The sequence below is a fragment of the Protopterus annectens genome, chromosome 6.part0 (genome assembly GCF_019279795.1).
Source record: "Protopterus annectens isolate FY-2018-M chromosome 6.part0, PAN1.0, whole genome shotgun sequence".
In the NCBI taxonomy this organism is placed as follows: domain Eukaryota; kingdom Metazoa; phylum Chordata; order Ceratodontiformes; family Protopteridae; genus Protopterus; species Protopterus annectens.
The window spans coordinates 1,688,187,244-1,688,202,480 of NC_056737.1; positions in this window are offsets into that span (position 1 = coordinate 1,688,187,244).

Consider the following 15,237-nt stretch of genomic DNA (forward strand, 5'->3'; position numbering starts at 1 on the left):
CTGCAGCTCTTAAACAAAACTCTTTATTTACAGATGAATGGTAAGCGCTTTCACCGGCACCAATACGCCAGCTTCTTCAGACCAAATTCAAACAAGTCAAACACAGTCCCCACTCATTTTATATATTTACAGAAACATCCAATTAGTGAATAATTAATTAATGACCATGCAAATTAATGAAACAAGATTTTTCTTAAAAAACCCTTTGACACTTAAAAAGGACATTATTTAAAAGGCAACCAACTTCCTTAAATTAATTGTGCATATAAAATAAGTAAAATACAAAATAAATTCAGCATGTACCTTAATAATCATTTTATAGAATGCTGAATATTATTTAAAAATAAATATAAACAAATATTACCCTTAGTTATTTATATCCACAAGACATTTTTATATTTCTGTATATCTTACTAACCAACACCTATTAAAACGACCAGATGAATGAATGAATGAATAATATCTCAATACCATACATGTAATGTTGAGATGTACTTAAAAATAATTTGTTCCTAACTAAAATATATTCATAAATATTAAACTATTAATAAATTAATTTATTAATAAATTAATTTTACTATGAATTCATCTATTTAAAGCTTTCATTTTGAGGAGGCATTTAATAGATATTTGTTTGTTTAGCCCAGGAAATACATATGCTAAAGTTCTTATCTGCCACTCCAGTTCTACTTCCTCAAGTCTCAAAACCCATGGGCCTCCCCTGGCGCTATGCTCAATCTGTTGTAATACCACAAACTTAAATTTATGCTCTGGAAATTTCAAAATATGTCTTGCTAGGGCATTGTTGTTATTGGCCTTTACAATATTGTAGTGATGTTCATAAATTCTCTGTTTGAGCTTACGCTCGGTCTTTCCAATATAGAATGCATCACAATGATGCAGTTAGCACAATAAACCACTCCTTGAGAATCACATGAAAAATGACCTACAATTTTATAATTCTTATCTCTAATAGTTACACAATCAGAGATATTAATGAATTTACATTGTGAGCATCTTCCACACTTAAAGGTGCCAAATTGCCCTTTTGGTACTCTTTTGACTCTTTCCAATAAATTCTTAAGATTTGGACCCCTTCTAAATATAATAGACAAATTATGACCTATTTTCTTATTTAGTTCATGCTCCTGAAGTATGATGTTCCAATTCTTATACATAATTTCTCTAATCCTGTTCGCATCAGTAGAATATGTGGTCAAAAAAGCCCCAAATTCCAGATTCTTCTCAATTTTAGGAGGGGCACCAAATTCAGGAAAGCCCAATGAAACCTCCTGTGTCTGTCTATCTTGTATTAGAGGTTGGAAATACCCTAAATCCCTTTTCCTACTAACCTCCTTTATGACTTGATTTAATAAAGCCAAAGGATAGGCTCTCTTCAGAAACATACATTTAAGTAAGGTGCATTCATCCTGAAAATCCTCAAATCTGGACAAATCTGGACACCATTCTAGCTGCCCTTACCATCTGTCCTTTGACCACAGCTTTTTTCTGATGGAAAGGATGGCAGCTAGTAAAATGCAAGAACATGTTGGAATATGTGGGTTTCCGATATATTGTAGATATAAACTGACCCTTAACCATGTCCTTGCTCAAACAAATGTCCAAAAAATTAACCTTGTTCTCTTCCACCTGATGAGTAAATTCCAAAAATGAGGTAAAACTAGACAATTCTAGGATAAATGGATCGATGGTATGTTTTGGGCCTTTCCACAAAAAGAACATGTCGTCCTGGTATCTAGTGTACCAGGCGACATGTTCTTTATAGGTTAAACAGTTGAACAAATATGTAGTTTCCCAATGGGCAAGAACGCAGTTAGCGTAACTGCCCCCACAAGGTGAACCCATGGCAATACCACTCTTCTGGAGAAACATTTTGTTTGTAAAGAAAACAAAATTGTTACCCAAAATGATTTCCAACAAAATCTCAATAAGATCAATTTCCTGATATTCCATGCCCTTCCTGAGTAGAAACTCTCTAACCCATTCCAAACCAATGTCATGTGGGATACAGGTATAAAGATCTTTAATATCTACAGTCAAGAATAGGTATTGGTCGTTAAAATCTAAGTTGTTAATGTATGTCAAAAATTGCCAGGAATCCCGACATATTTGTGCCTCTGTTGCAATATAAGGTTTCAATTTATGATCCACGAATTTGGCACAACCATACGTTATGGAGCCCCTTCCATCTACTATAGGTCTAAAAGGTGGATTAAATACATCTTTGTGTATTTTAGGTGAGCCAAACAAAGATGGTACAATGGGAGCTGGCATAGTAAGGAAATGGTATACATCCACATCTATCCTACCCTCTAAAAAGAGGTCACTCAAAATGCCCTTAATTTTATTATAGGCTCCATTAAGCTCATTCAAACTCGCACTCACATAAGTTTTACTATCCAAATGTGCGAGCATTTTATTCTCATAATCCACCTGGTCCATAAAGACTAACCCACCCCCCTTATCAGGTTTCATAACTCTTACCCTACTAGTAGTTAGCAAATTGAGAAGATCTTTTTCATTCTTGTCTATATTACATTTTTAATTTTTATATTGGACAGAACTACTGGATAAAAAATGTCGGAGGTCCATCTCACAGCATTTTTCAAATAAAGCTAACACAGGTTGTAGGGGTGGGTTAAACAGACTAGATACCTTAAGTTTTTGTATGAGGCTCAGATTTTGCCCTAACTCGCAAGTTAAATTCAATTTGCGAACAAATATTTTTAAATCTACCACTGTTTTTACAATGTCGGCTTTTATGTCAGGAACAAATGTTAGACCTTTAGACAGGAAATTAGCCAATTCCTCATTAACTTCAATCGAACTGAAGTTGAAAATATGAAAGTCACCCTCAATGTTAGTGGTCATTCTAAGTCCAGGATTAACTAAATCATAGAAGTCACTATTTGCTATCTCCTCCTCCTGTTCTGACGTCTCCTCTGCGGTGTTTGTTTCCTGTTCTGCTTGTTCTGGAAAGTCTGTTGTTGACCTCGATTGGAGTTCTGAAAATCCTGAAAAGGACTTTCATCCCTTTGATTGTTAGAATTATACTGCATGTCTGACACCCCCATCACCATTTCGGGTTGTTGGCGTGTCAAAGCATTATGTTGATTTTGAATGCGTTCACTCCTGCGAACCATGTTTGATTGGGATTGTTGTTCCTGCACCTCTCCAACAAAATCAATGGTCACAGCTCCATTATTAGTCACCAACAGGGGCTCCTGTCCCAAATTGTTATTTTGATTTTGAACGAAAGGTGGTTGGGGGTTTGCAATACCCCTATTATAAGCATTACAATCTCTATTGATCTTTTTCTTTTTTAGTTCAACAATTTTATTAATACTAGTGTCAATAAAAGAAAAAATTCTAGAATAATCAAACTTGTACCGCTCAAAATCAGGGGCATTCAGGATGGACTGCTCTAAAGTCTCAAGCTCTGTTTTTAAATTAAGAATGTTTACTTGATAATTCTTGACAAGTGTCTCCAAAAATTCAATACCTTGGCGATTAAAGAGAGCAATTAGTTCATTATGGAACACTGATTTGTTAATTAGTCCACTCGGATATCGCCATTGGCATAGCCCCTTAGGAACTATGCCTTTATTAATACACTCTTGTAAGTAGGAAACTTCAAGTTGAAGCTTCCTACATTGAAACAGTTTAACATCGAAATTGTTGAGGAGATTAACAATTCCAGACCCATTAGCAGCCAACAAGTCACTGTTATTATTCATAACCAAATTAGCATTGAAAAAGTTATTATTATCCAAAAAACTGCCCATTGAAGGAAGGGCACTAGATCCAGCATCCGACCTAGGTTGTGAACTTGAAGGCTGGACATTAAATGATAAACTGTTGCTATTAGGCATATTGACTGTTTGAGGTAGTAAATTATCAGTACTTAAAGCAGCGTTGATAACAGTCCGGTTGCTGTTGTTACTCACAGCCTTTGCTCCGTTCGCTACTTGCGAAAAGGATGGTTGTCCTGCTGGAATCGTCGAATTAGTGTTTGTTCACCAAGCCTTCTGTTGATTCCGAAATTGGTAGCATCAATCCATTGGGACAAACTTTCCACTCGACCAAGAAGTTGGTTAACCAAAACGGTTAACTCACCTAATGAGTTCACTTCCGGTGGTTCTCCCGAGGGTCTTCTTGTTGCAGGAACTTCATCCTCCTGGGAAAACAAGGATTGGGACTGAGGTTCCATTGCAGAGCCACTTGCCATAAAAAACTCCACTTACTAGCCCAAAAAGACAAAGATGTAAAACTGTTAAACCCACGAAAAAGGCACTGCAGCTCTTAAACGAAACTCTTTATTTACAGATGAATGGTAAGCGCTTTCACCGGCACCAATACGTCAGCTTCTTCAGACCAAATTCAAACAAGTCAAACACAGTCCCCACTCATTTTATATATTTACAGAAACATCCAATTAGTGAATAATTGATTAATGACCATGCAAATTAATGAAACAAGATTTTTCTTAAAAAACCCTTTGACACTTAAAAAGGTCATTATTTAAGTCTTTATTGACTCCTTTAAACAAGATTGTGCTCATGATATGTCAAACAGACACCTCAGTTCAAACAGCTTTTCTTCCACAGGGAAAAATAAATCTTTATTTAAATCTATTTCTAAGGTTTTCCACTCAGACATAGGTCACTGTGAGGGAATACCCTGGGATTTTGGGTTTCATTACATCTATGATTCTCATGATATGTCTGGTAAGAGTTCACATGAAAGAGATACAGTGGTATCTGAAATCTTTTTGGTCACAACATTAACACCATTTTTCTTTTCAGATCCCAGTACTGAGGTTTGTCAGAACAAAAATCTTTTGGTGGAGACAAATATCCTTAAATCCCGGCCTCCCCTTCTCCCTTACCTTTGAAGAGCAGGCAGTCACCACAGACACATCAGACTTTGCTACGGGAGGAGTTTTAGGTGGGAAAAACTGCTGGGGTGATGGACACCATGGACATATGCAAGCACATAAATATCAAGGAGTTGCTTGTCCTGATCAAGGTACTCAACTCTCTGAACCATCTTTGGTACCCAGGACTTCTTCAAATAGTTATAGACAATACCACAGTCATGTGGTACATAAACAAGCAAGAGAGAACAGCTCATGCCCCCTTTGTAAACTAGCCATGTTAGGTAGGGATATAGCTTCACAGCACAGTCTCACTCTACAAGCATTCTACATTCCATCAGAGGAAAATTGTGTGAGAGACAAGCTGAGTATGACAAGAGTAGACTTTCATAAATGGAAACTAGATCAGGGGGTCTTCCAAGATTTGATCCATCAGTTGGGAATTGCTCAAGTAGATCTCTTTACCTCCTCTCTGAACAATCAACTGGTGAAATGCTGTTCCAAGACTCCATGCAAGTAGGCCTGGGAGACAGATGCCTTTTCTTTTCTACCCTTTCCACTAATATCCACGGTACTTCTGAACATTCAGAAGGACTCCACAATATCATTGTGGTGACTCACATCTGACCCTAGCAATCATGGATCTCCCTTCTTTTGGAAAAGTCCAGGGGCAATTATCATATGTTTCCTCACAGAATGGATCTATTCACACAAGAACAGAGGTGTTTGATACACTCCAACATCAATCACCTTCAGTTGATTGCCTGGATGATAGGGTCTTAATTCCTTTTATACACCTATTTTCTGAGGATGTGTAGCGGGTACTAATGGAGGCAAGAAAACCTGCTACTAGAAAATCATGTATTAGCAAATGAAAAAGGTTTCTTAGTATGTGACAACATAACTGTCACCAGTTCATGGCCAATTGTTCTCTGGTTTTACAATATTTGTGTGTGTGCATTCTATGGCCTTTCTTAATCATCTATCAAGGCTCATTTATTGACCATTTCATCCTATATGCCCAAGGATCCTTCTCTTACTAGGCAGTCTTATGTCGAAATGTTCTTGAAAGGGGTTTACATAAGAAGATACCAAGTAAACTGGTCCCCCCCCTTGGGATATTAATTTTGTGTTAGGGAAGCTAACACTTGCTCAGTTTTAACCAGATAATCTCACTGACTTGAGGTTCTTAACATGGAAGTCATGTTTACTGATTGCTCTGACATTTGCAAGAAATTTGTCTGAGTTGCAAGCTCTTCTAGTGAGTCAACGCTACCCTCATTTTCCATAGAGTCGGGGTTCCTTTGAGAACTAACCCTTCTTTCATGCCTAAAGTGGTATCAAAGTTTACTTTAAACAAAACTATCCATCTCCTTGTTTTCTTTCCTGAACATAAAAATGAGGGAGAAAAGATACTGCACCTTTGATGTCCATAGACAAAATCAGCTACTATCTTGATATAAATAAATCTTTCAGATCTTCAGATCAATTGTTCATTCCTTGTAAAGGTAAGAAGAGGGGACAACCTGTGTCAAAACAGAATATTTCTAATTTTTTTTCTGTTAGCTTTTGTTATACCCACCATGACAAATATATTCCAGACAGGGTCAAGGCACACTCTACCAGGGACTTGGCTTTTTGGAAATGGCTGGATTTTAGAAGTATTCTAGATGTTGCTGCTTGGTCCTCTGTACATACTTTTACAAAGCACAATAAGATTGATTCCTTCTGTAGGTCTTGATTAAGCTTTACTAAGACAGTTCTTCAGAGGTTCCTGGACTGTTCTACTTCCACCTCCCAAATGTAGTTAGCTATGGTAATCTATCCATATAGCTAAGGCTACTGCAGCAGTGATCAATATGAAGAACATAGTACAGTTGTATATGTTTAGCTTGTCATAGCAGTAGATGTATGAATGATCACTGCTACAGTAGCTGCTGCCTCCCCCCATCCCTCTTATTATTTATTTATTTTTTAGTGCCAGGATGTGGGCATTTATTTTTTATTCATAGCATTGTTCTTTCAGGGATCAGCCTCCATTTCTCTGCTGACAGGAAAGCTCTGAAGGGCTTTGCCGCACTCATACTTGTCTTTTAGTCAGCTCAGCTGAAGCAGCTTGACAGTTTAGACATGTGGAAGGTACCTTGAAGCTTAGGAAGCTGTCCGACTGTTACATCCTTGGCAGGATATAACCCATATAGCTAAGGCTACTGCAGCAGTGATCATTCTAATATCTACTATTATGGTAAGTTTATTACTCAACTGTACTGCAATTTACGGTAAGTTTACTTACACAACTGTACTGCAGTTTATGAGCAGGCAGCAAAACTGTTAATGCTTTACAGTGAAGTTCAGCTTTTACCCTTCTTCATCGTTTTTCTGTATTTTTCCAGTAAATACAAAATCAAAATCAGCATCAAGTTCCATACTTTATGGGATATATAAAAATATAAACTTCTGCAATATTGATGCTCATGAAATAGTAAATATGACATACCTACATTCATTATGTATGCGGCATGCCAGTTAGTCCAAATGTAAATTTTCTTTAATCGGGACCACAATTTTTAACTTTTGCAGGTATGAAGCATGCAGGAGGTGAAGGAAATTTTCTCTCTCTCCTTCCATTCCAGCTTGAACTCTACCCTAAGCTTTCACAGAGTACATTTTCCCTGCCAGGTTCAATTCAGAGTGAAGAGATAGATATGAAACTAAGATTATTACTAGGGTTGGAGCCAGACCCACTAAGGTGTGACATCACCTATTCTGGCAGATAGCACCCTGTACTGGTGGTCTAGGGGTGCAAGAAAGTAGGTACATTAACAGTCTAGCTGCACATGTAACTACTTTGTACATTAAAGCAGAGGTAGGAAGAGTTCACAGGCGTGTACATGAGCCCTTCTCAGCTCATCCACAGCAGTAGGAACTTGGTTATGATGACAAAAGAAGCTATACATATATGCAATAATGCAGTTCATAGACCTGAGCAGCAAGATGCCCAGTTTGCACAAGAACTTCATAGTTTGCAAAATATTTTTGAAACCTTTTTATTATTATTATTATTATTATTATTATTATTATTATTATTATTATTATTATTATTATTATTACTATTATTATTATTATTATTATTATTATTTTAATATTATTATTTTGAGAGCTTCTGGGCACCACATTTCTGTGAGTTGATGGATGGAGCAGATTTAAGCAAATAGTTTAAAATAGGTACACTTAGATCAAAGCAGAAGAAATAGGCTGTTACTATTTTATTTTAGTGCGTTAATTTAAAGATTAGCCTCTGCTTTACTGGTAAGGGGGGAAGTTTTATTACAGTATTGTAGTTATACATGCTATTGACTTTGCTGTGTGAAGCTGTCAGCTTAAGTTAATATTTAGTACCTTACCATCAGTGGAGTCACTTAATGCAGACTGTGGTGGCTGTCAATAGAAATGCACAGTACCAAAGGTGCAGGAAACCTTACCGCATTTTAAGAAATGCATCAGCAACAAAATTGCTTATCATTCTCTTCCCAACCCTTTCAACACACATTCATAGGCCTACATTGTAATGTACATATTCTTGCATATGACCTACATGAGTGATGTATTACATGCAGAAAAATGTAAAGAAATGTAAAAAAGCTATAGAAAACTAAAAGAGAGATTTAACAAAACGGTCATATACATACATAAGTATTTTTCTGTTTGTTTCACTACTGTTGCATTGCTCATTGAAATGCATGAAATGGAATTGATTACACTCAGAAAGAGAAGGGGTGTAGTCATTACTTCAAAACTTCTGTTTCTAGGGAAAAGATGTTACAACAACTTTACTTCCACATGGATGCACTTTATGGAAAAGGGAAGACAAAGCAGTCAGAGCAAGCTATGCTATGGAATCAAGCTGTAGCTGAAATATATTCTGTAGGTGGAAAGAAGCTGTACCTTATCACAGTGTAGGGAAAGAGCTGATGATATTTTGGGCCATGCAACAGGTAATGCTACTTCAGAATGCAATTGCATAGAAGCACTGGTGGTGGGCCTACCACTGTCCAGCCTTTAACACATGATGAGGAAAACCTGTTCTCTTTGCAAGGTGATGACTATCATATAGAAAAGGACAGTGCAGGGTTTATTTGAGATGATGTGGACACTGGTAGTTTCAGAGGCCTGTAAATTCCACCCATAGTTGGTAAAGAAAGTCATTTTCGTCTGGCATTAGCAATTTCAGAACATGTGTATTTAGTCGGGTAACTGTGTAAATATAACTCAGAAATGTTTCTTCATCATGTACTTCATCAGCTTCAACGAATTGTTTTATATATATATATATATATATATATATATATATATATATATATATATATATATAAATTGCACTTTGTTCATCTGCTTTTACTGTATTTGTGTTTCTTCCTACTTTATTACTAGGGGCATTGACTACAACTCTGAAATGAGATATATAACAATAAGCATTTTTTTATGCACATTTAAAGTGTTTTTTTGATTATATCTACTTTATTTTCTGAAAAAATATATATATACTTGTTTCCTGCCTTTTTAAGCTAGTATAGTCCAGTTTTCAGGTTAGTGCTGAATTCAGGGCTGTGTTACAAATCTCTGTGTTTGCCCATACCTTACTTGGATAGAAGGAAGTTTCTCTGTTCACCTGTGACAGAGGGAAGCTTTGAGCAGTCTATCTGTCCCTGGAGGAGTGGTTTCAGCCCAGAACATAGTAGTTTATTGGCCATTTTGGGCTAAGTTCTATCTCTTTCATTTCCCTGCTATAAAAACTGCATTTGTCCGGTTTTGCATGCCGGGCAGCGCTGGTTAGCTAGGGTATAACTATTACCGGCTCCACAAAGTCTCCTCTTCAATTTTTCCCTTGGAACTAGACAAACTTTCAACTTAAGCACTCAAGCCATTCATTTCTCAGCCCAGCACTTGCTCAAAACTCATAGCAAGCTCTTATAAACCCTAGCACTACAGAAGGACAAGGCTCTCTATTCGACTTTACCAGCTATTCAGTAAAACAGTTTACTGTACCTATCCAGGCATGTCCAAAGTGCAGTTACAGGTGTATTCTCCAGTCCAACTGGTGAATCTGGGCATTTTGAGGCAATGTTACAACTGCCTCATGTACACAGACAGTCCTCTCCTCCTACCACCCAACACTAATACATGTGAGAGATGCAATTATACAGCCAAACTGGAGGCTAAGCTCTCTCAACCGAAGTCTGGATCAGACAGTCAAGAGGAGAAGGGAAATACTGGCATCACACCACCAGTCTCACATAGACCCATTAAATCAGCACTGGCAAAAAACACACGTAAATACAGGAAAACATACTCAAGGGCTCTAAATAAAAATCTGCAAAAGCAACAGAGCCCTCCAAAGCAGACATCCAAGCAACCTCCACCCCCTAACACAAACTGTGAAACACATACTTCACAAAACCAGTGTGCCATGCAATCACAGCCCTCAAGGCAAAATAACATACCCAACATACTAGTAATAGGTGACTCTATAGTCAGGCACACTGATGTCCCACTCACTAGGCTGAATAAGGAGAAGGTTACTGTTAGCTGCCTGTCAGATGCCAGGATCCGCCACATAACACAAGCACTCAGGTCCCTCCAGAACAAGTACAAATACGACTCTGTCATTGTCCATGTTGGTGTGAATGACCTGAGCCATACCTCCCTGGACTACATGAAAAGAGACATGGAAGATCTCTCTGATCACGTAGCCAAGGCTGGTATGACCTTGACCCTGAGTAGCATCCTGCCCTCACCAAGACTGATACCACAGTATAAAGAAAAAAATATCAATTTCAACAATTGTCTAAGTTTCTGGTGTCATTCAAAGGGGATCCAGTATTTGTCTGACTGGGATGACATGCTCAACAAGCCACGCTACTTCACTAGAGATGGCTTGCACCTGTCACCCTTAGGCTTTTGAATACTGGCCAAGGCTCTTGCCACCCCCATAGTGCCTTTTTTAGGCAAGGCTCAAAAGACAAACCCACCACCGTAAATAGCACAAGTAACAAAAATCTGAGGGTAATACTACTCAATGCCAGAAGTCTAAACCTCAAAATGCACGCACTTGAGGCACTACTCAGTATGGAAAAAATCGATATATATGCAGTAACAGAAACTTGGTTTAAGGTGCCAGGGAGCACCCCAGCACTACCAGGCTACAACTCACACCATACATTTCGGCCATAGAACCTGGACCGAAATACAAAAGGCAGGAGAGTATCCATATTCATCAAGGATACCCACACCTCCAGGTTAGTGGCACAGCATGATGCTTCAGAGATTATCCACATGCAATTAGCAACGGGCAAAACTGAAATTCAAATTGTAGCTTGTTACAGATCACCCACCATGTCTCAGGACCCCCATTCCACATTTCTGGAAACACTGGGTAACATAAAGGTCCTACCAAACACTCTAATATTGGGTGATTTCAACTGCCCAAACATTAACTGGGAGAACTACTCAAGTACTAACTCCCTTGCCCAGCATTTCCTAGAATTTATAAACTCAAACATCCTGGAACAACTGGTCAACACTCCCATCAGAGGTGACAACATATTGGACCTGGTTATCACCAACATGGGTGACCAGTGTTCCACACCGGAGGTCAACCCCTCGCTGGTTAGATCTGACCATAAACAAATCACTTTGGATATCCACATTCTGCCCCCACCACCGGACAAGGAAACCACAGTGAAAAACTTTTCAAAAGCAAACTTCACGTTACTTAAGACGGAGGTGGAAAGTTTCAAAGCTCCCATGCTAAAGGATAACGCTGTCGAAGCTACAAAATACTTTACTAATGCATTCTACAGGCACCTACAAGAATGCATGGATTGTACTATCCCAAGCAAAACCAAGACTCACTCCTTCAAGAAAAGGAAACCAGGCAGGTGGACCCCTGCCATAAACAAGCTATACAATAGAAGGTGGAAACTAGTACAGAAAAGAGTAAAATCCCAAGAAGGGAAGACATCCCTGATCAGTATCAGAAAAAAACTATGATCCCTCATAAAATCGTCCAAGGCGAGCTTTGAAAGTAAACTTGCCAAGAACTCCAAAGAAAACCACAAGGCATTCTTTAGCTATGTCAAGAATCTAAGGGACAATGCTCAGATCTGCTCGGAGTTAGTGCAGAATGGCACAAAATACACTGAACCAACTGATATTGCCAACATCCTGGCAGACAGGTTCAGTGCAAACTTCACCACCCTCTCACCCCCAAAAGGGCCAATAACCATACCAGAAGAATGTAGAGCCCCTGAAATCACAGGCACTCAGGTTACAATAGCCCTCTCTAAAGCCAAAAACACAGCATCAATGGGACCGGACAGTGGCCCAGGCTGCATTCTAAATGAGCTCAAGACGAACTAACCCCTCACCTAAACACACTGTTCAAACTCAGCCTCACCACAGGCTACATACTCATAGAGTGGTGCACAGCAACAGTTATTCTGCTCCACAAAGATGGAGCCACAACAGACCCCAGGAACTATTGCCCTATAAGCCTGACTAGCTTGGTCTGCAAGGTTATGGAGCGCATCATCATGGAACTCATTAACAGAGACATTGGGAACCTCCAAACACTGGACCCTACCCAGTTCGGCTTTGTTAAGGGCAGATCATGCCTCCTAAACCTAGTGAACTTCTTTGAGAAAGTTACCAGGGCTATAGACAAGGGAAAGGTGGTACACACAGCCTATCTAGACCTGGCAAAGGCCTTCAACACCATTCCCCATTCTGGTATTATGGACAAGCTCACCAGCCTGAACCTAAAACCCTATGTCACAAGATGGGTTGCCAATTGGCTCACGGACGGAACCCATATGGTGAGAGTTGTGGGAGCTAGGTCTGACTCTAAACTGGTTACAAGTGGCATTCCCCAGGGCTCAGTCCTAGGACCCCTCCTGTTTGGCATATACTTCTCAGAGGTGCAGGCAAGCACAGGAGGACTATGGCTGACCAAGTTTGCAGACGACTGCAAGCTAGGGGCTATAATTGACTCACTGGCTGACACAGCCGTCCTCCAAAAGGTTCTCACTGAGATGGATACCTGGTGTCAAAATCATGGCCTCGAGCTAAATGCCAAAAAGTGCATAGTTATTCCCTTTAGAAATAACAAAGTACCCACAAACTACCACATAGGTGGTAGTCCTCTAAATACAGAAAATGTAATATGGGATCTGGGGACCCAAGTAGATAGTAATCTCTCCTTTGATAATCACATTGCCAAAGTGGTTAGAAAATCCTTCTATGCGGCCCACCTAATCACAAAAGGGTTTGCATCCAGATCAAAAGAAGTCATTGTGACCCTCTACTCATCACTCATCAGACCCATCATAGAGTACAACGCCTCATTTGGGATGTACCTTAAAAGACACCTGCAACAGCTGGAATGACTATAGAAGTACCTCACCAAGAGGATCAATGGCCTCAAACAGATGCCCTATGCAGCTCGACTGAAGAAACTCCAGCTGTACCCGGTTGCATACCGCCTGCTCAGAGGTGATCTCTGCTTGACATACAAGGCCATGTCCAACCCAGAATTGACGGACATGCTCCACCTAAAGAAAACCTTATCCCCTCAAGCCACATGCTGTAGGGATCTAAACCTCACCACAACAATAAATAGGACATGCTGGAGGGATAGATTCCTGTCCCAGAGACTTCCCATGCTTTGGAACAAGATTCCAATCTACATTAGGCAGAGATCCTCACTAGCACTCTTCAAGACTAACATTGATGAGTGGATGGGAAACCCTGGAGATCACTTCAGTGGGTCTGCTGGACAGATGCACAGGGAACTAATCTAAGGGGGCGGCGAAAGCCAACACATTCTGGCTAGGCTTATAAATGCCTTTGGGCAGATAGCCTAGTACCTACATATGAACCTATGAACCTATGAACTGTAGCACCTCCTTATTACAAAGGACATGGTAAGTACGGACATCAGAAATTTTGTACTAAATTGTATGAATGTCACAGGAACGATTAATCACCTAATTGTGCACCTTCTAACAGGGTCACCACTGGAAAAGTTCACAAGCCATGGTGTATCACAGCAAGCAGATATTGACAGCAGAATTCTTATTGATGATGATGGCATTACTCATATGCTCATGACACTGCCTTAGGACAGTGTCACACAGTGAAGGAGTGCACTGGCAGGAACTCCTACCACCCAGTGGTGGATAACTCTGTACCAGTAATAAAGGGTCAAACATTCTGCATAATGAGGAAATGACATTACCCAGTTGAAGGAAATACTGTGTAGCTCAATGCCTCTTTCCTGTGCACAAGCTGAACTCCTGGAAGAAAGTATAACCCTGCCTGAGTTACTATTATCCATTGTCAGAACAGCACACAGGGGTGCCAGATAAAATCATCTTTCACAGTTAGTTCTTTTGACATGCAAGGCCCTGTCTCCCAGCAGCAGATGTGCTGTGACATAGGTCAGGCCCAGGCTAATGAAACTGAGAGTCAGGTTATGATGGTTAGAGTGTTAAGGGTATACAAGAAAAAATTTAAAGGTACCTGGGAATGGTGAGGCCATCTACAATGCTATGATGACCTCATCTGCAGTTTCACAGTATGGATGGACACAACATCCATGTCAGCCTCTACCGCAAACTACTAAGAACTTACCAGACACACACACTGGGAGCATGGCTGTGTGTGGAAAAGTGATGTTAATGGTGGTGGATGAGTAGGCCAGTTACCATGTGTGTTACAACAAAGTGCTGCAGGCATCTATGTAGATTCCTTCAAGAAGAAGGCAGTCATGCCTCACTAGACTTCCACATATCAGGGTAGAACCTCTGAGTCAAGGTCTAGATCTTGCAGCATTGGTGGGTCAGTGCCAAGATGTTCCACTGTACCCAGTAGATCCCATCATTGGATCAACTCCACATCAAGCCTACATGTTAGCACATGCTCATAATCAATGATACCATCACCAACACTATAATTAGGGGCCATTGTATATCACACTTTCCAAATGTAACACAACTTTTCAAGTGCTGAAACATACTTTACTTGCTAGGAAAATAATCTGCAGAGTGATATACATATCACAACACATCACATCGCTTCTGTTGGAAGTAATAAAGCCTCACTTACCATCATGCTCATGAAAAAGAAAAAGAAAAGAAACATAGCTAAAAAATTAGAACTGTTATAGGAATGAACTTCAATGCCACTCTCCTACCTTTTTCGACATGCATGCCTGACTGTTGCAGGTCTTCTCTCACACAATCCATTCACCTCTTTGCTGGATACCTCTTACCTTCTTCCTG